Source organism: Oncorhynchus gorbuscha, linkage group LG01, assembly GCF_021184085.1.
Source record: "Oncorhynchus gorbuscha isolate QuinsamMale2020 ecotype Even-year linkage group LG01, OgorEven_v1.0, whole genome shotgun sequence".
NCBI classification, from domain to species: domain Eukaryota; kingdom Metazoa; phylum Chordata; class Actinopteri; order Salmoniformes; family Salmonidae; genus Oncorhynchus; species Oncorhynchus gorbuscha.
In genome coordinates this window covers 117,889,558-117,915,615 of record NC_060173.1, presented here as the reverse complement: position 1 = coordinate 117,915,615, position 26,058 = coordinate 117,889,558, and the positions used below count along the sequence as shown (strand labels likewise).

The window sequence follows — 26,058 nt, the reverse complement described above, 5'->3', positions numbered from 1 at the left end:
GTGGAGAGTAGGGGAGGATGGGTGGAGAGTAGGGGAGGATGGGTGGAGAGTAGGGGAGGATGGGTGGAGAGTAGGGGAGGATGGGTGGAGAGTAGGGGAGGATGGGTGGAGAGTAGGGGAGGGTGGGTGGAGAGTAGGGGAGGGTGGGTGGAGAGAATGGGTGGAGAGTAGGGGAGGATGGGTGGAGAGTAGGGGAGGATGGGTGGAGAGTGGGGGAGGATGGGTGGAGAGTGGGGGAGGATGGGTGGAGAGTAGGGGAGGATGGGTGGAGAGTGGGGGAGGATGGGTGGAGAGTGGGGAGGATGGGTGGAGAGTAGGGGAGGATGGGTGGAGCTTAGGGGAGGGTGGGTGGAGAGAATGGGTGGAGAGTAGGGGAGGATGGGTGGAGAGTAGGGGAGGATGGGTGGAGAGTAGGGGAGGATGGGTGGAGAGTAGGGGAGGATGGGTGGAGAGTAGGGGAGGATGGGTGGAGAGTAGGGGAGGATGGGTGGAGAGTAGGGGAGGATGGGTGGAGAGTAGGGGAGGGTGGGTGGAGAGTAGGGGAGGGTGGGTGGAGAGAATGGGTGGAGAGTAGGGGAGGATGGGTGGAGAGTAGGGGAGGATGGGTGGAGAGTAGGGGAGGATGGGTGGAGAGTGGGGGAGGATGGGTGGAGAGTAGGGGAGGATGGGTGGAGAGTGGGGGAGGATCGGTGGAGAGTGGGGAGGATGGGTGGAGAGTAGGGGAGGATGGGTGGAGCTTAGGGGAGGGTGGGTGGAGAGAATGGGTGGAGAGAGTAGGGGAGGATGGGTGGAGAGTAGGGGAGGATGGGTGGAGAGTAGGGGAGGATGGGTGGAGAGTAGGGGAGGATGGGTGGAGAGTGGGGGAGGATGGGTGGAGAGTGGGGAGGATGGGTGGAGAGTGGGGAGGATGGGTGGAGAGTGGGGGAGGATGGGTGGAGAGTGGGGGAGGATGGGTGGAGAGTGGGGGAGGATGGGTGGAGAGTGGGGGAGGATGGGTGGAGAGTAGGGGAGGGTGGGTGGAGAGTAGGGGAGGGTGGGTGGAGAGTAGGGGAGGGTGGGTGGAGAGAATGGGTGGAGAGTAGGGGAGGATGGGTGGAGAGTAGGGGAGGATGGGTGGAGAGTGGGGGAGGATGGGTGGAGAGTGGGGGAGGATGGGTGGAGAGTGGGGGAGGATGGGTGGAGAGTGGGGGAGGATGGGTGGAGAGTGGGGGAGGATGGGTGGAGAGTGGGGGAGGATGGGTGGAGAGTGGGGGAGGATGGGTGGAGAGTGGGGGAGGATGGGTGGAGAGTGGGGGAGGATGGGTGGAGAGTAGGGGGAGGATGGGTGGAGAGTAGGGGAGGATGGGTGGAGAGTATGGGAGGATGGGTGGAGAGTAGGGGAGGGTGGGTGGAGCTTAGGGGAGGGTGGGTGGAGAGTGGGGGAGGATGGGTGGAGAGTAGGGGAGGGTGGGTGGAGAGTAGGGGAGGGTGGGTGGAGAGTGGGGGAGGATGGGTGGAGAGTGGGGGAGGATGGGTGGAGAGTGGGGGAGGATGGGTGGAGAGTGGGGAGGATGGGTGGAGAGTAGGGGAGGATGGGTGGAGAGTGGGGGAGGATGGGTGGAGAGTGGGGGAGGATGGGTGGAGAGTATGGGAGGATGGGTGGAGAGTAGGGGAGGATGGGTGGAGAGTAGGGGAGGATGGGTGGAGAGTAGGGGAGGGTGGGTGGAGAGTAGGGGAGGGTGGGTGGAGAGTAGGGGAGGGTGGGTGGAGAGTAGGGGAGGGTGGGTGGAGAGTAGGGGAGGGTGGGTGGAGCTTAGGGAGGGTGGGTGGAGAGTGGGGGGAGGGTGGGTGGAGAGTAGGGGAGGGTGGGTGGAGAGTGGGGGAGGATGGGTGGAGAGTAGGGGAGGGTGGGTGGAGAGTAGGGGAGGATGGGTGGAGAGTAGGGGAGGATGGGTGGAGAGTAGGGGAGAGGATGGGTGGAGAGTGGGGGAGGATGGGTGGAGAGTAGGGGAGGATGGGTGGAGAGTGGGGGAGGATGGGTGGAGAGTATGGGAGGATGTGTGGAGAGTATGGGAGGATGGGTGGAGAGTGGGGAGGATGGGTGGAGAGTAGGGGAGGATGGGTGGAGAGTAGGGGAGGATGGCTGAATGGAGTCTGTCGGCTGCTGTTTCTCAGTCAGGTATCACTGACATGGTGGAGCTCTGAGGCAGGATGCAGCATCACAGGTCTGGTCACGTCCTTCTCTGGATCCAGGAACTGACACTCATAAACCGCTGAGCTACTGAGCTTCTCAGAGACGTTAATTATTAAGATAAAATTAAATCATTAGAACAAAACAACGACCTTGGAGCAAGGGAGGGAACGAGAGACGGAACGAGGGAGGGGACGAGAGAGGGAGAAAGAGACGGTTCTCTAGGCCGAGTGGGGGGCAGCAGGTGCTAGTCCTGCGGCATTTATGGAAATAAATGTCAGAGCCATGCTGACCTGTTGTTTGGAGCAATTACAAAAGACCACCACAGCTTCTCAGACATGACTGAGGTGGAGAGAGTAAGGGAGCGAGGGATGGAGAAAGAGAAGGAGGGAGCAAGGGAGAGAGCGAGGGAGGGAGCAAGAGAGGGAGGGAGACAGGGAGTGAGAGAGCGAGGGAGGGAGGAAGGAAAGAAGGGTGGAAGGGAGCGAGGGAGGGAGCGAGAGTGGGAGGGAGCGAGAGTGGGAGGGAGGGAGTGAGGGAGCGAGAGGGAGGGAGGGAGGGAGGGAGTGAGGGAGCGAGAGTGGGAGGGAGGGAGCAAGAGGGAGCGAGACAGGGAGTGAGGGGGAGGAGGAAAGAGAGAACGGTGGAAGGGAGCGAGGGAGGGAGCGAGAGTGGGAGGGAGGGAGCGAGAGTGGGAGGGAGGGAGCGAGGGAGGGAGGAGAGTGGGAGGGAGAGTGGGAGGGAGCGAGGGAGGGAGCGAGAGGGAGGGAGGGAGGGAGAGTGGGAGGGAGGGAGAGTGGGTGGGTGGGTGGGTGGGAGGGAGGGAGCGAGAGGTGAGGGAGCGAGAGTACTGTCTGGAGGAACTAGTCCTGTTCTAGTTACTGTCTGGAGGAACTAGTACTGTCTGGAGGGACTAGTACTGTCTGAAGGGACTAGTACTGGTCTAGATACTGTCTGGAGGAACTAGTACCATCTGGAGGAACTAGTACCATCTGGAGGAACTAGTACAGTCTGGAGGAACTAGTGCTGTTGTATAGTTACAGTCTGGAGGAACTAGTGCTGTTGTATAGTTACAGTCTGGAGGAACTAGTACTGGTATAGGTACAGTCTGGAGGAACTAGTTCTGGTATAGGTACTGTCTGGAGGAACTAGTACTGGTATAGGTACAGTCTGGAGGAACTAGTGCTGTTGTATAGTTACAGTCTGGAGGAACTAGTTCTGGTATAGGTACAGTCTGGAGGAACTAGTGCTGTTGTATAGTTACAGTCTGGAGGAACTAGTACTGTTGGAGAGTATAGTTACAGTCTGGAGGAACTAGTGCTGTTGTATAGTTACTGTCTGGAGGAACTAGTGCTGTTGTATAGTTACCGTCTGGAGGAACTAGTGCTGTTGTATAGTTACTGTCTGGAGGAACTAGTGCTGTTGTATAGTTACCGTCTGGAGGAACTAGTGCTGTTGTATAGTTACAGTCTGGAGGAACTGGCTGTTGTATAGTTACCGTCTGGAGGAACTGGTGCTGTTGTATAGTTACCGTCTGGAGGAACTAGTGCTGTTGTATAGTTACCGTCTGGAGGAACTAGTGCTGTTGTATAGTTACAGTCTGGAGGAACTAGTGCTGTTGTATAGTTACAGTCTGGAGGAACTAGTTCTGGTATAGGTACAGTCTGGAGGAACTAGTGCTGTTGTATAGTTACTGTCTGGAGGAACTAGTGCTGTTGTATAGTTACTGTCTGGAGGAACTAGTGCTGTTGTATAGTTACTGTCTGGAGGAACTAGTGCTGTTGTATAGTTACAGTCTGGAGGAACTAGTGCTGTTGTATAGTTACCGTCTGGAGGAACTAGTGCTGTTGTATAGTTACCGTCTGGAGGAACTAGTGCTGTTGTATAGGTACAGTCTGGAGGAACTAGTTCTGGTATAGGTACAGTCTGGAGGAACTAGTGCTGTTGTATAGTTACTGTCTGGAGGAACTAGTGCTGTTGTATAGTTACTCTCCACAAATAGAAAGGTCCTTTCCAGGTAGCAAGATCTTATTTTTTTGTTGCAAATTTTCTATTAAAATGTATTGGAGGAATAATTTACTTGTTATTTATTTATCATAATTTGGTTTTAATCCAGAGAATTTAGAAAAAGTATCTAGATCCTCTATGAGGCTGTGCAGGGATGCAAATTGGGATTTAAAAGAAAAAGTGAATTATCAGCATACAGCGCCTATGTTTTTAAGCCCTGTATTCTAATGCCTTGATACATCTGTTTGATCTGATTTTAATAGCTAACATTTTAAAATCCATAATAAATAGATATGCCGATAGTGGACAACCTTGTTTTAATCCTCTTGACAATTTAATACCTTCTGAGAAGTAACCACTATTTACTGTTGACGGAACTGTAAATGTTGACCTAAGTTTGTTAGATCAGTAAAAATATTGCAATATTATATTTTGTTCATATCTGACCCTTGACCTGTTACTGTCAACTTTGACCATAGTCTACTGTAATAATAATAATATAGATATATAAATGAGTGATCCCATTTGGAGAACTGGTGGGGCCAGACTGTTTGGCATGTCAATGACCAACAGCAGGAGCCGCTATAGAGTAGGACTGATCTGGAACCATGAGTCGGATATAGGCACGGACTGATCTGGAACCAGGAGTCGGATATAGAGCCAGGACTGATCTGGAACCAGGAGTCAGATATAGAGCACAGGCTGATCTGGAACCAGGAGTCAGATATAGAGCACAGACTGATCTGGAACCAGGAGTCAGATATAGTTACACAGACTGACCTGGAACCAGGAGTCGGATATAGTTACCAGGACTGACCTGGAACCAGGAGGCTGGATATAGAGCACAAACTGACCTGGAACCAGGAGTGGATATAGAGCCAGGACTGACTTGGAACCAGTAGGCGGATATAGAGCCAGGACTGACCTGGAACCAGGAGGCGGATATAGAGCCAGGACTGATCTGGAGGAGGAGGCGGATATAGAGCCAGGACTGACCTGGAACCAGGATGCAGATATAGAGCCAGGACTGATCTGGAGTCAGGAGGCGGATATAGAGCCAGGACTGATCTGGAGTCAGGAGGCGGATATAGAGCACGGACTGACCTGGAGTCACTAGTTCTGTTCTGACACCTTACCTGAAACACGTTAACTGTGACCCTACGTAAACTCTATAGTCCTATTAGTCCAACTGACTTAACTCCAAATCATCATATAATCTTCATATCCTGGTTCTCTGTTTCCATATGTTCTACACCTCCATATCCTGGTTCTCTGTTTCCGTGTGTTCTACATCTCCATATCATGGTTCTCTGTTTCCATGTGTTCTACATCTCCATATCCTGGTTCTCTGTTTCCACTGTGCTGTTCTCCATATCCTGGTTCTCTGTTTCCGTGTGTTCTAGAACTCCAGGTCCTGGTTCTCTGTTTCCGTGTGTTCTACATCTCCAGATCCTGGTTCTCTGTTTCCATGTGTTCTAGATCTCCATATCCTGTTCTCTGTTTGGGAGGTTCTACTCTCCATATCTCCAGTCCAGACAGACATGTTGACTTGGTTTGGGAGGATGGGTCAGTCCAGACAGACTTGTTGACTTGGTTTGGGAGGCTGGGTCAGTCCAGACAGACTTGTTACTTGTTGACTTGGTTTGGGAGGCTGGGTCAGTCCAGACAGACACATGTTGACTTGGTTTGGGAGGCTGGGTCAGTCCAGACAGACACATGTTGACTTGGTTTGGGGTCCAGACAGACACATGTTGACTTGGTTTGGGAGGCTGGGTCAGTCCAGACAGACACATGTTGACTTGGTTTGGGGTCCAGACAGACACATGTTGACTTGGTTTGGGAGGCTGGGTCAGTCCAGACAGACATGTTGACTTGGTTTGGGAGGCTGGGTCAGTCCAGACAGACATGTTGACTTGGTTTGGGAGGCTGGGTCAGTCTAGATAGACACATGTTGACTCTGTTTGGGAGGCTGGGTCAGTCCAGACAGACATGTTGACTTGGTTAGGGAGGCTGGGTCAGTCCAGACAGACACATGTTGACTTGGTTTGGGGTCCAGACAGACATGTTGACTTGGTTTGGGAGGCTGGGTCAGTCCCGACAGACATGTTGAATTGGTTTGGGAGGCTGGGTCAGTCCAGACAGACACATGTTGACTTGGTTTGGGAGGCTGGGTCAGTCCTGACAGACACATGTTGACTTGGTTTGGGAGGCTGGGTCAGTCCAGACAGACACATGTTGACTTGGTTTGGGAGGCTGGGTCAGTCCAGACAGACACATGTTGACTTGGTTTGGGAGGCTGGGTCAGTCGAGTTCAGACAGTGTCCATTTCCATACCTTTAGCTAAATACTATGTTTCCAAGCAGTTTAGTCATCTTAAAGGATGGGGAGCCATCAGGAAGAGGAGGAGGAGGATGGGGAGCAATCAGGAAAAGGAGGGGTAGCTATCATGAGGAGGGTGACAGGGGACGAAGAGAGGGACGGCATGCAACATGCAGGAGGATGCTTGGGGAAAATGACCGTCTCCCTCTCATGGTCTGTAGAGGTCATCACTACACTATCACATTATAATAACTAGTCTAGAGACACTGTATAATCCTTCTCTATAGCCGTGGGTCCTCCTCCCCCAGGTGTTTAATTTTAAAAGGAACTCAATCCGGCTTTAAAAATGTACTTCCTGAAGGGAATAATAGTAGAATGCACAAGGTGCAATTTTCCAACTGAGGTATTACATCATCAGTTCCTCTTGTCAGTCATTACAGACCTCAGAGAGATATTTATAAACGTGTTAGAAGTTTTTAGCCCTTAGATAGTTGAATACACATTAGACATGGCAAAATGAATCAAATCTCAAGAAAATGAGCTTTAAAACTGCCAAATGTTGTTCTCTCCACCATGACAACGTGTAGAACTGCAGGAAATAAGCTTTAAAACTGGCAAATTGTTCTCTCCACCAACAGTTTGTGTCACAAACGGTGCTTGTTCAAATAGAAATAGACGAGGTGGGGTCAGGGGTCAGGCGAGATGTTCCCCAATGCTGGAAGGGGGACCCCAAAAGTTTTGGAACTTCTAGTGTATAGAAAGAACTATCTTATAGAAGATAAAAACCCATCTATTCAACAACCAGAGGGTATGACATCACGAGAGGGAGGGGTTACATTGTTGCATGGAGGATGTGGCTAATAAGACACCAATGAGAGAATAGCTTGATTTGCATGCAGGACGAAGAGACAAGCGAAGGAGAAAGACAGTCACCTTGGTCAGCAAGTGAGAGGGTTTTCCGGCTATATTTTTCAGAATCAGGGATGTTTCCCTGTCCAGATAGGAGTGCTTGTTGCAGAAGGAGAGAGAGAGAGAAGAAGAAGAAGAGACAAGGAACATTAGTGAAATCAGTGATTGGCAATGAACAAATTGTGCATTTGATATCAGTTGTGAAAGCAGAGAAATATCTGATCCCAAAAAAAGAAGCAAAATGATCAGAATCAGAAAGAAGTAGATCGGAATCATTGTAACACAGTGGTGGAATAAAATCATTGTTAATTTAACTCAATCTGTTGTTATCCAGCAACAGACCTAAGGCTCGATATTAACACATCAAACTCAGAAATTGTAATCTTGGTGCTCTAACGTAATGGTAAATCTACAGGTCCGGAGACTTGTCAAATACTTTTTGCTATTTGCAACAGCCGGTGGTACGAAAGGGTGGAGTTTTGAATGAATAAATGCATTGGACAATTTATTTTTTATTTTACCTTTATTTTACTAGGCAAGTCAGTTAAGAACAAATTCTTATTTTCAATGACGGCCGAGGAACAGTGAGTTAACTGTCTGTTCAGCGGCAGTTAACCCACTGTCAGCTGGGGGATTTGACCTTGTAACCTTTTGGTTACTAGTCCAACGCTCTAACCACTAGGCCACCTGTCTCCTCTAACCACTAGGCTACCCGCCTCCCTCCTCTAACCACTAGGCTATCCGCCTCCCTCCTCTAACCACTAGGCTACCCGCCTCCCTCCTCTAACCACTAGGCTACCCGCCTCCCTCCTCTAACCACTAGGCTACCCGCCTCCCTCCTCTAACCACTAGGCTACCCGCCTCCCTCCTCTAACCACTAGGCTACCCGCCACCCGCCTCCTCTAACCACTAGGCCACCCGCCTCCTCTAACCACTAGGCTACCCGCCTCCTCTAACCACCAGGCTACCCGCCTCCTCTAACCACCAGGCTACCCCCGCCTCCTCTAACCACCAGGCTACCCCCGCCTCCTCTAACCACCAGGCTACCCCCGCCTCCTCTAACCACCAGGCTACCCCCGCCTCGTCCCACCAGGCTACCCCGCCTAACCACCAGGCTACCCCCTCGCCCACCAGGCTACCCCCGCCTAACCACCAGGCTACCCCCGCCTCCTCTAACCACCAGGCTACCCCCGCCTCCTCTAACCACCAGGCTACCCCCGCCTCCTCTAACCACCAGGCTACCCCCGCCTCCTCTAACCACCAGGCTACCCCCGCCTCCTCTAACCACCAGGCTACCCCCGGCTACCCCCTCCTCTAACCACCAGGCTACCCCCGCCTCCTCTAACCACCAGGCTACCCCCGCCTCCTCTAACCACCAGGCTACCCCGCCTCCTCTAACCACCAGGCTACCCCCGCCTCCTCTAACCACCAGGCTACCCCCGCCTCCTCTAACCACCAGGCTACCCCCGCCTCCTCTAACCACCAGGCTACCCCGCCTCCTCTAACCACCAGGCTACCCCCGCCTCCTCTAACCACCAGGCTACCCCCGCCCTCCACCAGGCTCTAACCACCAGGCTACCCCCGCCTCCTCTAACCACCAGGCTACCCCGCCTCCTCTAACCACCAGGCTACCCCCGCCTCCTCTAACCACCAGGCTACCCGCCTCCTCTAACCACCAGGCCTCCTCTAACCACCAGGCTACCCGCCTCCTCTAACCACCAGGCTACCCGCCTCCTCTAACCTCCTCTAACCACCAGGCTACCCGCCTCCTAACCACCAGGCTACCCGCCTCCTCTAACCACCAGGCTACCCGCCTCCTCTAACCACCAGGCTACCCGCCTCCTCTAACCACTAGGCTACCCGCCTCCTCTAACCACTAGGCTACCCGCCTCCTCTAACCACTAGGCTACCACCTCCTCTAACCACTAGGCTACCTCCTCTAACCACTAGGCTACCTCCTCTAACCACTAGGCTACCTCCTCTAACACTAGGCTACCCTGCCGCCCCAATCAACGCATTCCATGGCTTTATGCTGCATGCCATTTTCTCCCAGTTCTGTAGGGTTATTGACGGTCTTTGCGTTGTAATCAACTCCAATTTGGCTGGGTGGCACGGAATATTCTCTTCATAGTCCGTTGTGGATTAATAGTTTCTTAAATAGCTCAGGCTACTGTAACGAGTCATGGCAACAGCGGAGAACAAGAAAACTGTTGCTCAATATGTTTGGAGTGACAATCGACATTGTTGTAATTGGCTTCAACAACTATAGGCCTCACACTTCTAAAATATACTAGGCTGAGTATTATCTAGATCCTGGAGAGGACGATGAACTGGCATATGAGCTTCTCTGAGATAGAAATTCTTTGGTGTTGCAAAGCCAGTTTCATCAGGTGTCCGGATGGCTGGTCTCAGACGATCCCCCTAGGAGAAGAAGCCAGATGTCCTGGGCTGGAACGGTTAGCGGAAGAAGCCAGATGTCCTGGGCTGGAACGGTTAGGAGAAGAAGCCAGATGTCCTGGGCTGGAATGGTCAGGAGAAGAAGCCAGATGTCCTGGGCTGGAACGGTCAGGAGAAGAAGCCAGATGTCCTGGGCTGGAACGGTTAGGGGAAGAAGCCAGATGTCCTGGGCTGGAACGGTTAGGAGAAGAAGCCAGATGTCCTGGGCTGGAACGGTTAGGAGAAGAAGCCAGATGTCCTGGGCTGGAACGGTTAGGGGAAGAAGCCAGATGTCCTGGGCTGGAACGGTTAGAGGAAGAAGCCAGATGTCCTGGGATGGAACGGTTAGCGGAAGAAGCCAGATGTCCTGGGCTGGAACGGTTAGGGGAAGAAGCCAGATGTCCTGGGCTGGAACGGTTAGAGGAAGAAGCCAGATGTCCTGGGATGGAACGGTTAGGGGAAGAAGCCAGATGTCCTGGGCTGGAACGGTTAGAGGAAGAAGCCAGATGTCCTGAGCTGGAATGGTTAGAGGAAGAAGCCAGATGTCCTGGGCTGGAACGGTTAGAGGAAGAAGCCAGATGTCCTGGGCTGGAACGGTTAGAGGAAGAAGCCAGATGTCCTGGGCTGGAACGGTTAGGAGAAGAAGCCAGATGTCCTGGGCTGGAACGGTTAGCGGAAGAAGCCAGATGTTCTGTGCTGGAACGGTTAGGGGAAGAAGCCAGATGTTCTGTGCTGGAACGGTTAGGGGAAGAAGCCAGATGTCCTGGGTGGAACGGTCAGGAGAAGAAGCCAGATGTCCTGGGCAGGAACGGTCAGGGGAAGAAGCCAGATGTCCTGGGCTGGAACGGTTAGGAGAAGAAGCCAGATGTCCTGGGCTGGAACGGTCAGGGGAAGAAGCAGCGTCCCTGTCACATGCAGGTAAAACATTGAGATTTCATATCATAAAGATCCAATTCTGCAGGTTCTATGACACTTACCTTTTGTCAAATAACTCAACATTCAAGAGGTGCAGATTTATTTCCAAATTTTACAGGAATATCTGCGCTGTCCCTGCATTCAGTACATGACCACTGTACTGTCTCTACATTCAGTACATGACCACTCCACTGTCCCTGCATTCAGTACATGACCACTGTACTGTCTCTACATTCAGTACATGACCACTGTACTGTCTCTACATTCAGTACATGACCACTGTACTGTCTCTACATTCAGTACATGACCACTGTACTGTCTCTACATTCAGTACATGACCACTGTACTGTCTCTACATTCAGTACATGACCACTGTACTGTCTCTACATTCAGTACATGACCACTGTACTGTCTCTACATTCAGCACATGACCACTGTACTGTCTCTACATTCAGCATATGACCACTGTACTGTCTCTACATTCAGCATATGACCACTGTACTGTCTCTACATTCAGCACATGACCACTGTACTGTCTCTACATTCAGTACATGACGACTGACCACTACTGTCTCTACATTCAGTACATGACGACTGTACTGTCTCTACATTCAGTACATGACCACTGTACTGTCTCTACATTCAGCACATGACCACTGTACTGTCTCTACATTCAGCATATGACCACTGTACTGTCTCTACATTCAGCATATGACCACTGTACTGTCTCTACATTCAGCATGACCATGACCACTGTGTCTCTACATTCAGTGCATGACGACTGTACTGTCTCTACATTCAGTACATGACCACTGTACTGTCTCTACATTCAGCACATGACCACTGTACTGTCTCTACATTCAGTATATGACCACTGTACTGTCTCTACATTCAGTACATGACCACTGTACTGTCTCTACATTCAGTACATGACCACTGTACTGTCTCTACATTCAGTATATGACCACTGTACTGTCTCTACATTCAGTACATGACCACTGTACTGTCTCTACATTGTTTTACATTTTTACTTATAGCCTAAAGTAACAAACTAATGAAAATTATATGGGGTGGTTACTTTGAAGAATCTAATCTAAAATATATTTGTTTAACACTTTTTTGGTTACTACATGATTCCATATGTATTATTTCATAGTTGTGATGTCTTCGCTATTATTCTACAAAACCTTTTATCCACAAAAAGTAAAATTTGAAGGAAACATCTCTCGTGGGAAAATCTGCATATTTTATTAAATGGAAACATCTCCTTTCCACTGCAGTGATCACACACTCTCCACACCTGTACCACACCTGTACCACACTCTCCACACCTGTACCACACATGTACCACACCTGTACCACACCTGTACCACACTCTCCACACCTGTACCACACCTGTACCACACTCTCCACACCTGTACCACACTCTCCACACCTGTACCACACCTGTACCACACTCGTACCACACTCGTGTACCACACTCCACACCTGTACCACACCTGTACCACACTCTCCACACCTGTACCACACTCCACACCTGTACCACACTCGTACCACACCTCTACCACACTCTCCACACCTCTACCACACTCTCCACACCTCTACCACACTCTCCACACCTCTACCACACTCTCCACACCTCTACCACACTCTCCACACCTCTACCACACTCTCCACACCTCTACCACACTCTCCACACCTCTACCACACTCTCCACACCTCTACCACACTCTCCACACCTCTACCACACCTGTACCACACTCTCCACGCCTGTACCACACTCTCCACGCCTGTACCACACTCTCCACGCCTGTACCACACTCTCCACGCCTGTACCACACTCTCCACGCCTGTACCACACTCTCCACGCCTGTACCACACTCTCCACGCCTGTACCACACTCTCCACGCCTGTACCACACTCTCCACGCCTGTACCACACTCTCCACGCCTGTACCACACTCTCCACGCCTGTACCACACTCTCCACGCCTGTGCCACACTCTCCACGCCTGTGCCACACTCTCCACGCCTGTGCCACACTCTCCACGCCTGTGCCACACTCTCCACACCTGTGCCACACTCTCCACACCTGTGCCACACTCTCCACACCTGTGCCACACTCTCCACACCTGTGCCACACTCTCCACACCTGTGCCACACTCTCCACACCTGTGCCACACTCTCCACACCTGTGCCACACTCTCCACACCTGTGCCACACTCTCCACACCTGTGCCACACTCTCCACACCTGTGCCACACTCTCCACACCAGTGCCACACTCTCCACACCTGTACCACACTCTCCACACCTGTACCACACTCTCCACACCTGTACCACACTCTCCACACCTGTACCACACCTGTACCACACCTGTACCACACTCTCCACACCTGTACCACAACTGTACCACACTCTCCACACCTGTACCACACTCTCCACACCTGTACCACACTCTCCACACCTGTACCACACTCTCCACACCTGTACCACACCTGTACCACACCTGTACCACACCTGTACCACACCTGTACCACACTCTCCACACCTGTACCACACTCTCCACACCTGTACCACACTCTCCACACCTGTACCACACTCTCCACACCTGTACCCCACACTCTCCACACCTGTACCCCACACTCTCCACACCTGTACCACACTCTCCACACCTGTACCACACTCTCCACACCTGTACCACACTCTCCACACCTGTACCACACTCTCCACACCTGCACCACACTCTCCACACCTGCACCACACTCTCCACACCTGCACCACACTCTCCACACCTGCACCACACTCTCCACACCTGCACCACACTCTCCACACCTGCACCACACTCTCCACACCTGTACCACACTCTCCACACCTGTACCACACTCTCCACACCTGTACCACACTCTCCACATCTGTACCACACTCTCCACACCTGTACCACACTCTCCACACCTGTACCACACTCTCCACACCTGTACCACACTCTCCACACCTGTACCACACTCTCCACACCTGTACCACACTCTCCACACCTGTACCACACTCTCCACACCTGTACCACACCTGTACCACACTCTCCACACCTGTACCACACTTGTACCACACCTGTACCACACCTGTACCACACTCTCCACACCTGTACCACACGGCTCTGGGAGATGGAGCTGTACCATGTTAATCCCCAAAGGGAAATGAGTTCATCTAACAGCCCACATGTTGTCAAGCTACTTCATAACCCTATACCACTAGTATAGTTAAAGTAGCTTCATTTCTGTCATGGTCCTTCGAGCCGTAAAGCAGTGAGGTTAACCTGTAAATGTATCACTAGATAGAAAAGCAGTGAGGTAAACCAGTACTTAGTTATTTAGTGTGTATGGATTAGATTTAGGGTGTCTGCAGCCTACCTCGGTGTTGCCAGGGGGGCCCTGATTGGGTCCCTGTTGTGTAGGAGTGGCCCCGTCCTGTTCCGAGGGCCTATCCAGAGAATCCATGCTGCTGGCCGAAGCAGAGTTCACCGACGACCGAGACGAGAGGGAGAAAGACCGGACCTCGTGTTCGCTGACCGTCCCCACTGAGCCTGTCCGGCGGTGTGTGTGATGGTGGGAGGCGGGCCTCCGCATGGTGGAGTAGGTGGAGCTGGAAGAGGCGCTGGCCAGGGAGTGGGAGCTCTGTCTAGCAGCCTCGTCCATACTGAGAGACGCCTGCTCCAGCTGGGCCGTGATATCATCCAGGGACAGGTTGGAAGCCATGGGGCGCCCGTGGCGAGCTGCCACCGTAGAGGCCGGTGAGGCCCGGGTACTGGAGGAGGTACTGTCCCCACTGCTGGAGGTGCCTCCTCCACTCCCTCCAGCTCCACCGTGCCCCTTGCTGCTGTGCCCGGCGGTGGGTTTTTGGCGGAGCTTGGCGTTTGGCTTGCCGGTGATGGTCAGCTCCTGCTCTATGGAACACAGGTCTGCCATCAGGGAATCCAGGTCGACACCGTCTCCACCCTGGTTTAGAGCCTCTGGAAGAAGAGGAAACATCCACATCAACACAGTCATTGGTCTTGTTCAGCTACTGATTTTCACTAATGATTTTGCCTAGCATACAAAGGAGAAACAAAATAGAACCAGGAATGGACCCCTAGGGGACCACAGCTGATGTCATCACTGATGCACACACACACACACACACACACACACACACACACACACACACACACACACACACACACACACACACACACACACACACACACACTTATACCGTGTGTGCACATACAATACCAGTCAAAAGTTTGGACACACCTACTCATTCAAGGGTTTCTTTATTTTGACTCTTTTCTACATTGTAGAATAATAATAATAATATCAAAAACTATGAAATAATACCAACAGAAAAAAGTGTTAAACAAATCAAAATATCTCTTTTATATTTTGAGATTCTTCAAAAGTAGCCAATCATGTCGTAACCAAAAAGTGTTAAACAAATATATTTTAGATTAGATTCTTCAAATAGCCACCCTTTGCCTTGATGACAGCTTTGCACACTTTTGGCATTCTTTCAACCAGCTTCATGAGGAATGCTTTTCCAACAGTCCTCAAGGAGATCCCACATATGCTGAGCACCCGACCTCAAACCAACTCATCTCAGTTGGTTTGAGGTCGGGTGGAGATTGTGGAGGCCAGGTCATCTGATGCAGTACTCCATCACTCTCCTTCTTGGCAGTACTCCATCACTCTCCTTCTTGGCAGTACTCCATCACTCTCCTTGGTCAAATAGCCCTTACACAGCCTGACGGTGTGTTGAGTCCTTGTCCTGTTGAAAAACAAATGAAAGTCCCACTAAGCGCAAACCAGATGGAATGGCGTATCGCTGCAGAATGCTGTGGTAGCCATGCTGATTCCATGTCACCAACACACCTCCTCCTCCATGCTTCATGGTGGGAACCACACATGCGGAGATCACCCGTTTACCTACTCTGTGTCTCACAAAGACACGGCGGTTGGAACCAAAAATCTCAAATGTGGACTCATCAGACCAAAGGACAGATTGCCAACGGTCTAATGTCCATTGCTCGTGTTTCTTGGCCCAAGCAAGTCTCTTCTTATTATTGGTGTCCTTTAGTAGTGGTTTCTCTGCAGCAATTCAACCATGAAGGCCTGATTCAAGCAGACAGTTGATGTTGAGATGTCTGTTACTTGAACTCTGTGGCTCATTTATTTGGGCTGCAATCTGAGGCTAGTAACTCTAATGAATTTATCCTCTGCAGCAGAGGTAACTCTGGGTCTCTCTTTCCTGTGGCGGTCCTCATGAGAGACAGGTAACTCTAATGATCTTATCCTCTGCAGCAGAGGTAACTCTGGGTCTCTCTTTCCTGTGGCGGTCCTCATGAGACACAGGTAACTCTAATGAACTTGTCCTCTGCAGCAGAGGTAACTCTGGGTCTTCCATTCCTGTGGCGGTCCTCATGAGAGCCAGTTTCATCATAGCGCTTGATGGTTTCTGCGACTGCACTTGAAGAAACTTTAAAAGTTCTTGAAATGTTCTTGAAATGTTCCGTATTGACTGACCTTCATGTCTTAAAGTAATAATGGAAGGTCGTTTCTCTTTGATTATCTGAAATGTTCCTGCCATAATATGGACTTGGACTTTTACCAAATAGGGATATCTTCTGTTAACCATCCCTACCTTGTCACAACACAATTGGCTCAAATGCATTGAGGAAAGAAATTCCACAAATGAACTTAAGGCACACCTGTTAATTGAAATGCATTCCAGGTGACTACCTCATGGAGCTGGTTGAGAGAATGCCAAGAGTGTGCAAAGCGGTCATCAAGGTAAAGGGTGACTACTTTGAAGAATCTAATCTAAAATATATTAACACTTTTTTGGTTACGACATGATTCCATAGTTTTGATGTCTTCACTATTATTCTACAATGTAGAAAATAGTAAAAATTTAATTAAAACCCTTGAAATGAGTAGGTGTTCTAAAACTTTTGACCGGTAGTTAGTTAGTTAGTTAGTTAGTTAGTGTGTGTGTATGTATGTATGTGTGTGTGTGCGTGCATGTATGTATGTATGTATGTATGTATGTATGTATGTATGTATGTATGTATGTATGTATGTATGTATGTATGTATGTATGTATGTATGTATGTATGTATGTATGTATGTATGTATGTATGTATGTATGTATGTGTGTGTGTGTGTGTGTGTGTGCGTGTATGTGTGCGTGTATGTGTGCGTGTATGTGTGCGTGTATGTATGCGTGTATGTATGTGTGTCTGTATGTGCGTGTATGTGCGTGAATGTTGAAGAAGTTTAATTTCTTCAATAAATTAGCATTTCAAACATGTGTGTGTATGTATGTGTGTCTGTATGTGCGTGTGTGTGCGTGTGTGTGTGTGTGTGTGTGTGTGTGTGTGTGTGTGTGTGTGTGTGTGTGTGTGTGTGTGTGTGTGTGTGTGTGTGTGTGTGTGTGTGTGTGTGTGTGTGTGTGTGTGTGTGTGTACATATATATATATAAAACTTGTATTTACCGTTGATGTTGTACATGGAGAAGCGGTTGCAGAAGTTAGCCATGTTGGTCTCCTGTCTCAGAGGGGCTTTCTGAGGGGCCTTCTTTACCGTCTCTGTGAAGCCATCATCCAGACTCTGTACAGGGGACAGAGGAATCGTGAATGGACGTCTTCTCTACGAGCTCACTGACATCTGCCAATGTTTATCAATTCCACATTAATTCAGGATTAAAGTTACGGTTAATGCCCATATTTCCCCGGTAATCTAGAATGTTTGGTTACGGTAATTTCTGTTAAATATGTCAAATATTACATTCATTTACTGGTTATCGTGGTTCGGGTTGCAAAGCTACAGGTAATTTACCAAAGTTACCTGAATCTTCAGTAATTCAGGTAATTAACAGAAAATCTATGTTTATCTATCATAACTTTGGTAATTTATACTTGAATAACTTAATGTTGTATTATTATACAGTGGGGCAAAAAAGTATTTAGTCAGCCACCAATTGTGCAAGTTCTCCCACTTAAAAAGATGAGAGAGGCCTGTAATTTTCATCATAGGTACACAGACAAAACGAGAAAAGAAATCCAGAAAAATCACATTGTAGGATTTTTTATTTATTTATTTACAAATTATGGTGGTATATAATGGTGACCTGGTGGTATATATAATGGTGACCTGGTGGTATATATAATGGTGACCTGGTGGTATATATAATGGTCACCTGGTGGTATATATAATGGTCACCTGGTGGTATATATAATGGTCACCTGGTGGTATATATAATGGTGACCTGGTGGTATATATAATGGTGACCTGGTGGTATATATAATGGTGACCTGGTGGTATATATAATGGTGACCTGGTGGTATATATAATGGTGACCTGGTGGCATATATAATGGTGACCTGGTGTTATATATAATGGTGACCTGGTGGTATATATAATGGTGACCTGGTGGTATATATAATGGTGACCTGGTGGTATATATAATGGTGACCTGGTGGTATATATATAATGGTGACCTGGTGGTATATATATAATGGTGACCTGGTGGTATATATAATGGTGACCTGGTGGTATATATAATGGTCACCTGGTGGTATATATAATGGTGACCTGGTGGTATATATAATGGTGACCTGGTGGTATATATAATGGTCACCTGGTGGTATATATAATGGTGACCTGGTGGTATATATAATGGTGACCTGGTGGTATATATAATGGTGACCTGGTGGTATATATAATGGTGACCTGGTGGTATATATAATGGTGACCTGGTGGTATATATAATGGTGACCTGGTGGTATATATAATGGTGACCTGGTGGTATATATAATGGTGACCTGGTGGTATATATAATGGTGACCTGGTGTTATATATAATGGTGACCTGGTGGCATATATAATGGTGACCTGGTGGCATATATAATGGTCACCTGGTGGTATATATAATGGTGACCTGGTGTTATATATAATGGTGACCTGGTGGCATATATAATGGTGACCTGGTGGCATATATAATGGTCACCTGGTGGTATATATAATGGTGACCTGGTGGTATATATAATGGTGACCTGGTGGTATATATAATGGTGACCTGGTGGTATATATAATGGTGACCTGGTGGTATATATAATGGTGACCTGGTGGTATATATAATGGTGACCTGGTGGTATATATAATGGTGACCTGGTGGTATATATAATGGTGACCTGGTGGTATATATAATGGTGACCTGGTGGTATATATAATGGTGACCTGGTGGTATATATAATGGTGACCTGGTGGTATATATAATGGTGACCTGGTGGTATATATAATGGTGACTTGGAATAATACAAACACAATATAAATCAGGTTAGTAAATACAGAATAAAGGTCATACATAACCAACCAAATGTATTTTGGAAGTTACCTGTTAGGGTTAGTTACCTGTTAGGGTTAGTTACCTGTTAGGGTTAGTTACCTGTTAGGGTTAGTTACCTGTTAGGGTTAGTTACCTGTTAGGGATAGTTACCTGTTAGGGATAGTTACCTGTTAGGGATAGTTACCTGTTAGGTTAGTTACCTGTTAGGTTAGTTACCTGTTAGGGATAGTTACCTGTTAGGGATAGTTACCTGTTAGGGTTAGTTACCTGTTAGGTTAGTTACCTGTTAGGGTTAGTTACCTGTTAGGTTAGTTACCTGTTAGGTTAGTTACCTGTTAGGTTAGTTACCTGTGTGAGTTTATCCAGCTCTCCCAGCCAGGGTTAGTTACCTGTGTGAGTTTATCCAGCTCTCCCAGCCAGGGATAGGGTTAGTTACCTGTTAGGGTTAGTTACCTGTTAGGGTTAGTTACCTGTGTGAGTTTATCCAGCTCTCCCAGCCAGGGTTAGTTACCTGTGTGAGTTTATCCAGCTCTCCCAGCCAGGGATAGGGTTAGTTACCTGTTAGGTTAGTTACCTGTTAGGGTTAGTTACCTGTTAGGGGTTAGTTACCTGTTAGGGTTAGTTACCTGTTAGGGTTAGTTACCTGTTAGGGTTAGTTACCTGTTAGGGATAGTTACCTGTTAGGGATAGTTACCTGTTAGGGATAGTTACCTGTTAGGGTTAGTTACCTGTTAGGGTTAGTTACCTGTTAGGTTAGTTACCTGTTAGGATAGTTACCTGTTAGGGATAGTTACCTGTTAGGGTTAGTTACCTGTTAGGGTTAGTTACCTGTTAGGGATAGTTACCTGTTAGGGTTAGTTACCTGTTAGGGTTAGTTACCTGTTAGGGTTAGTTACCTGTTAGGGTTAGTTACCTGTTAGGGTTAGTTACCTGTTAGGGTTAGTTACCTGTGTGAGTTTATCCAGCTCTCCCAGCCAGGGTTAGTTACCTGTGTGAGTTTATCCAGCTCTCCCAGCCAGGGATAGGGTTAGTTACCTGTTAGGGTTAGTTACCTGTTAGGGTTAGTTACCTGTGTGAGTTTATCCAGCTCTCCCAGCCAGGGTTAGTTACCTGTGTGAGTTTATCCAGCTCTCCCAGCCAGGGATAGGGTTAGTTACCTGTTAGGGTTAGTTACCTGTTAGGGTTAGTTACCTGTTAGGGTTAGTTACCTGTTAGGGTTAGTTACCTGTTAGGGTTAGTTACCTGTTAGGGTTAGTTACCTGTTAGGGATAGTTACCTGTTAGGGATAGTTACCTGTTAGGGATAGTTACCTGTTAGGGTTAGTTACCTGTTAGGGTTAGTTACCTGTTAGGGATAGTTACCTGTTAGGGATAGTTACCTGTTAGGGTTAGTTACCTGTTAGGGTTAGTTACCTGTTAGGGTTAGTTACCTGTTAGGGTTAGTTACCTGTTAGGGTTAGTTACCTGTTAGGGTTAGTTACCTGTGTGAGTTTATCCAGCTCTCCCAGCCAGGGTTAGTTACCTGTGTGAGTTTATCCAGCTCTCCCAGCCAGGGATAGGGTTAGTTACCTGTTAGGGTTAGTTACCTGTTAGGGTTAGTTACCTGTGTGAGTTTATCCAGCTCTCCCAGCCAGGGTTAGTTACCTGTTAAGGTTAGTTACCTGTGTGAGTTTATCCAGCTCTCCCAGCCAGGGTTAGTTACCTGTTAGGGTTAGTTACCTGTGTGAGTTTATCCAGCTCTCCCAGCCAGGGTTAGTTACCTGTGTGAGTTTATCCAGCTCTCCCAGCCAGGGATAGGGTTAGTTACCTGTGTGAGTTTATCCAGCTCTCCCAGCCAGGGTTAGTTACCTGTGTGAGTTTATCCAGCTCTCCCAGCCAGGGTTAGTTACCTGTGTGAGTTTATCCAGCTCTCCCAGCCAGGGTTAGTTACCTGTGTGAGTTTATCCAGCTCTCCCAGCCAGGGATAGGGTTAGTTACCTGTTAGGGTTAGTTACCTGTGTGAGTTTATCCAGCTCTCCCAGCCAGGGATAGGGTTAGTTACCTGTGTGAGTTTATCCAGCTCTCCCAGCCAGGGATAGGGTTAGTTACCTGTTAGGGTTAGTTACCTGTTAGGGTTAGTTACCTGTGTGAGTTTATCCAGCTCTCCCAGCCAGGGTTAGTTACCTGTGTGAGTTTATCCAGCTCTCCCAGCCAGGGTTAGTTACCTGTGTGAGTTTATCCAGCTCTCCCAGCCAGGGATAGGGTTAGTTACCTGTTAGGGTTAGTTACCTGTTAGGGTTAGTTACCTGTGTGAGTTTATCCAGCTCTCCCAGCCAGGCTCCAAACATCTGGTCTAGATCTTGATCTTCTTTGTCACTGTCCTCCTCTCCTCCTCCCTCTGTATGGTCCAGCTCCTCGTCTGACAGCTGCTCCATCTGAAACACACACACGGTAATGTTAGTTGTATTTTAGCATGTGGCGGAGTGCTTAGTGGCTGGGACATTGGGAGTTCTGGGTAGATGGATATAAAGGAAGCTATTAAGGCCACACGGCATCGCATGTCAGTCCCGTTCATTCAGCTCCAACAGGCACAGCGTGGAACCCTACATTTCCATGGTAACCTCGGATTCCAGTCACACCTAGCTACCGACTCCACCCCGGTGTGTCGAAACCTTCTCAAAGCACCTTCATCATGCATCTCAATCTAGACTCTAGTTGTTATCCTTGTCGTCAACCCCTGCCGTGGGTCCTTGGCTACATCTTTTGCAGTATGCTGTATGGGATTGTTTGTCATTAAAGTGATGACAGCGTCACAATAGAACAGATTTGGATTGTAATGTGTGTCTTAGGAACATTCTGATGTTTTACAGCCCTCTGGTGGTCAGTTCCCTAATCTCACGCCTTCTCCACATCTCTGGGTGTGTGTGTGTGTGTGTGTGTGTGTGTGTGTGTGTGTGTGTGTGTGTGTGTGTGTGTGTGTGTGTCAGTTTGTTTAGTCAGTGTGTGTGTGTGTGTGTGTGTGTGTGTGTGTGTGTGTGTGTGTGTGTGTGTGTGTGTGTGTGTGTGTGTGTGTGTGTGTGTGTGTGTGTGTGTGTGTGTGTGTGTGTGTGAGCTCGTTTAGTCAGTGTTCCCGTCTCATAGCTTTCTAGCTCCCTCTATGGAAGTATAATCTCTGCCCTGACAAACAATCCTCTCATATAAATATTGGAGACCTCTGCTCCAGATCTTAAATCCTCTTAAAATGATTTTCTCTTTTTGTTATGGATAATTTCCCTCCCCTAGTTGGGTCTGAGGTCTTGTGATGTGTCAGTGTCAGGCTGTGTGGCCCACTGAGGCAGTAGGAGACCCCTACAGTAGCACTTTAATCCTACTATGACCTGGGCCGGCGTCACCCCCTGACCCCTCCTGTCTCAGCCTCCAGTATTTATGCTGCAGTAGTTTGTGTCGGGGGGCTAGGGTCAGTTTGTTATATCTGGAGTACTTCTCCTGTCCTATTCGGTGTCCTGTGTGAATCTAAGTGTGCGTTCTCTAATTCTCTCCTCTCTTTCCTTCTCTCTCTCGGAGGACCTGAGCCCTAGGACAATGCCTCAGGACTACCTGACATGATGACTCCTTGCTGTCCCCAGTCCACCTGGCCGTGCTGCTGCTCCAGTTTCAACTGTTCTGCCTTATTATTATTCGTCCATGCTGGTCATCTATGAACATTTGAACATCTTGGCCATGTTCTGTTATAATCTCCACCCGGCACAGCCAGAAGAGGACTGGCCACCCCACATAGCCTGGTTCCTCTCTAGGTTTCTTCCTAGATTTTGGCCTTTCTAGGGAGTTTTCTCTAGCCACTGTGCTTCTACACCTGCATAGTTTGCTGTTTGGGGTTTTAGGCTGGGTTTCTGTACAGCACTTTGAGATATCAGCTGATGTACGAAGGGCTATATAAATACATTTGATTTGATTTGATACAGGGTCAGTAGCTATATACAGGGTCAGTAGCTATATACAGGGTCAGTAGCTATATACAGGGTCAGTAGTTATATACAGGGTCAGTAGTTATATACAGGGTCAGTAGTTATATACAGGGTCAGTTCTAGGGTCAGTAGTTATATACAGGGTCAGTAACTATATACAGGGTCAGTAGTTATATACAGGGTCAGTACTGGTGCTGTTAGATGAGGACAACAGGGATTAAATTGTGCTGTGAGATGAGGACAACAGGGATTAAATGGTGCTGTGCTGTGAGATGAGGACAACAGGGATTAAATGGTGCTGTGCTGTGAGATGAGGACAACAGGGATTAAATGGTGCTGTGCTGTGAGATGAGGACAACAGGGATTAAATGGTGCTGTGAGATGAGGACAACAGGGATTAAATGGTGCTGTGCTGTGAGATGAGGACAACAGGGATTAAATGGTGCTGTGCTGTGAGATGAGGACAACAGGGATTAAATGGTGCTGTGAGATGAGGACAACAGGGATTAAATGGTGCTGTGCTGTGAGATGAGGACAACAGGGATTAAATGGTGCTGTGAGATGAGGACAACAGGGATTAAATGGTGCTGTTAGATGAGGACAATAGGGATTAAATGGTGCTGTGCTGTGAGATGAGGACAACAGGGATTAAATGGTGCTGTGAGATGAGGACAACAGGGATTAAATGGTGCTGTTAGATGAGGACAATAGGGATTAAATGGTGCTGTGCTGTGAGATGAGGACAACAGGGATTAAATGGTGCTGTGAGATTAGAACATCAACCACGCCTCTTCAGCTGACTCTACTTTGGTGAGTTGTGGGCAGGGCAGGGCAGGGCAGGGCAGGGCAGGGCAGGGCAGGGCAGGGCAGGGCAGGGCAGGGCAGGGCATCCCCCCCCCCCCCCAAGAGAGATTTTTAGCGCTCAGCGCTCTACTAAAATACTAAAATATATTTGGAATCTTCTCTCCACTCCTCCCAAACTCAAAACAAATGTTCTTCATTCTCTCCTGGTTTATTCCTGGACAGCTGAGTTCCTCCCATAGACCTATAAAGACATATAATAACGGCTTGTCTCCTCCCTAGAGAGAGAGCGAGAGAGAGTGAAAACGCACCCAGACAGCGATTAGAGGCTCCAAACTGCGCTACAATTAGCTCCCTGTGGTTAGCAGGCCTGTCATTTGGGTTGAGGACAGCAGGAAGATGAGACTAAGAGGGGGTTGGGCTAAGGCGGCCACTGCCTGTCCTTGCTCCTACTCCCTCTCATTCTCCTCCCTCTCTAGGAGAGAGTGGTACACAGCATGTTGGGCTATGAGAGGCCCTAATACCACTGTCTGAACCACAGAGAAAATAGATGGAGAGAGAGAAAAGACAGGGAGGATACAGGGAGGATACAGAGAAAAGACAGGGAGGATACAGGGAGGATACAGAGAAAAGACAGGGAGGATACAGAGATAGACAGGGAGGATACAGAGATAGACAGGGAGGATACAGAGAGGATACAGAGAAAGACAGGGAGGATACAGAGAGGATACAGAGAAAGACAGGGAGGATACAGAGATAGATAGGGAGGATACAGAGACAGACAGGGAGGATACAGAGACAGACAGGGAGGATACAGAGGAAGACAGGGAGGATACAGAGAAAGACAGGGAGGATACAGAGATAGATAGGGAGGATACAGAGAAAGACAGGGAGGATACAGAGGAAGACAGGGAGGATACAGAGGAAGACAGGGAGGATACAGAGGAAGACAGGGAGGATACAGAGGAAGACAGGGAGGATACAGAGGAAGACAGGGAGGATACAGAGAAAGACAGGGGGGATACAGAGAAAGACAGGGAGGATACAGAGGAAGACAGGGAGGATACAGAGAAAGACAGGGAGGATACAGAGAAAGACAGGGAGGATACAGAGAAAGACAGGGAGGATACAGAGAAGACAGGGAGGATGTAAAGACAGGCAGGATACAGAGAAAGACACAGAGGATACAGAGGAAGACAGGGGGGATACAGAGCAAGACAGGGAGGATAACGGGTCAGCTGATGAAAGGAGGGATGTTTCTGGAACAAGGGCTGAATGCATCTGCTTTCATATCCCTACAGGACGTGACTGAGGACTACCGTACCGTGCCAGACGACTGAGATCAGAATTATACGGCGCTGCTACAGCAGATGTTAGATCTGCTTCAGATCAGTGGGGGCCCAGGCCCGGTCCAAGACATTTGGTCAGCGGGGGCCCAGGCCCGGTCCAAGACATTTGGTCAGCGGGGGCCCAGGCCCGGTCCAAGACATTTGGTCAGCGGGGGCCCAGGCCCGGTCCAAGACATTTGGTCAGCGGGGGCCCAGGCCCGGTCCAAGACATTTGGTCAATGGGGGGGCCTGGTCCAAGACACTTCACAGGAAAACACTTCTAAACAGTGGCCTGGACCCAGAGAACAGAAGTGGTCCTCATTGAGAATTACTGGTTGTCAGACACATGGTTCATTTGCCAAAATGCAGTCTACAGGAAAACACAGTTCACAAGAAAACCCATTGTAAACAGTGCACCTAATGGGAGGGGATGAACATCTCAGTTAGAAACTGATGGGAAATCTAATAGCAACAACTTGGATGGGTTGCTGACATGAATTGGTTTCAAAAAATTATACTGACTCAAGCATGTAAAGTGGTGGGTGACACCTGGATAGCCTGCCTACCGTTGACTATAGCCTACGCATTCGAATGACTGATTACAAATTGAGGTTGAGAAATAAAAACAGTAGCTCTTTTAAAAATTGTGGCAATCAAAACAGTTATAAAAAAAATGGTTGCATTTAGAATAGTAATCTGTTGTACTATGACTTGGCTTCAAAAAGCATGTTTCATTCCTGTACCAGCTTTCTGAGGAGCTGCTCTCACGCAGTCTGACAGGTGGTAGGATATTCTGCTCCTCAAACGAGTCTCTGGAGCTGCTCCACAAACTAGTCTGTAGCTCAGTTGGTAGAGC

At 48.8% G+C, this 26,058-nt stretch overlaps 1 pseudogene; it reads right to left on the bottom strand.

Moving 5' to 3' along the window:
• The window catches only part of LOC124033801, a 185,824-nt pseudogene that overhangs the window by 58,204 nt on the left and 101,562 nt on the right, over positions 1–26,058 (bottom strand).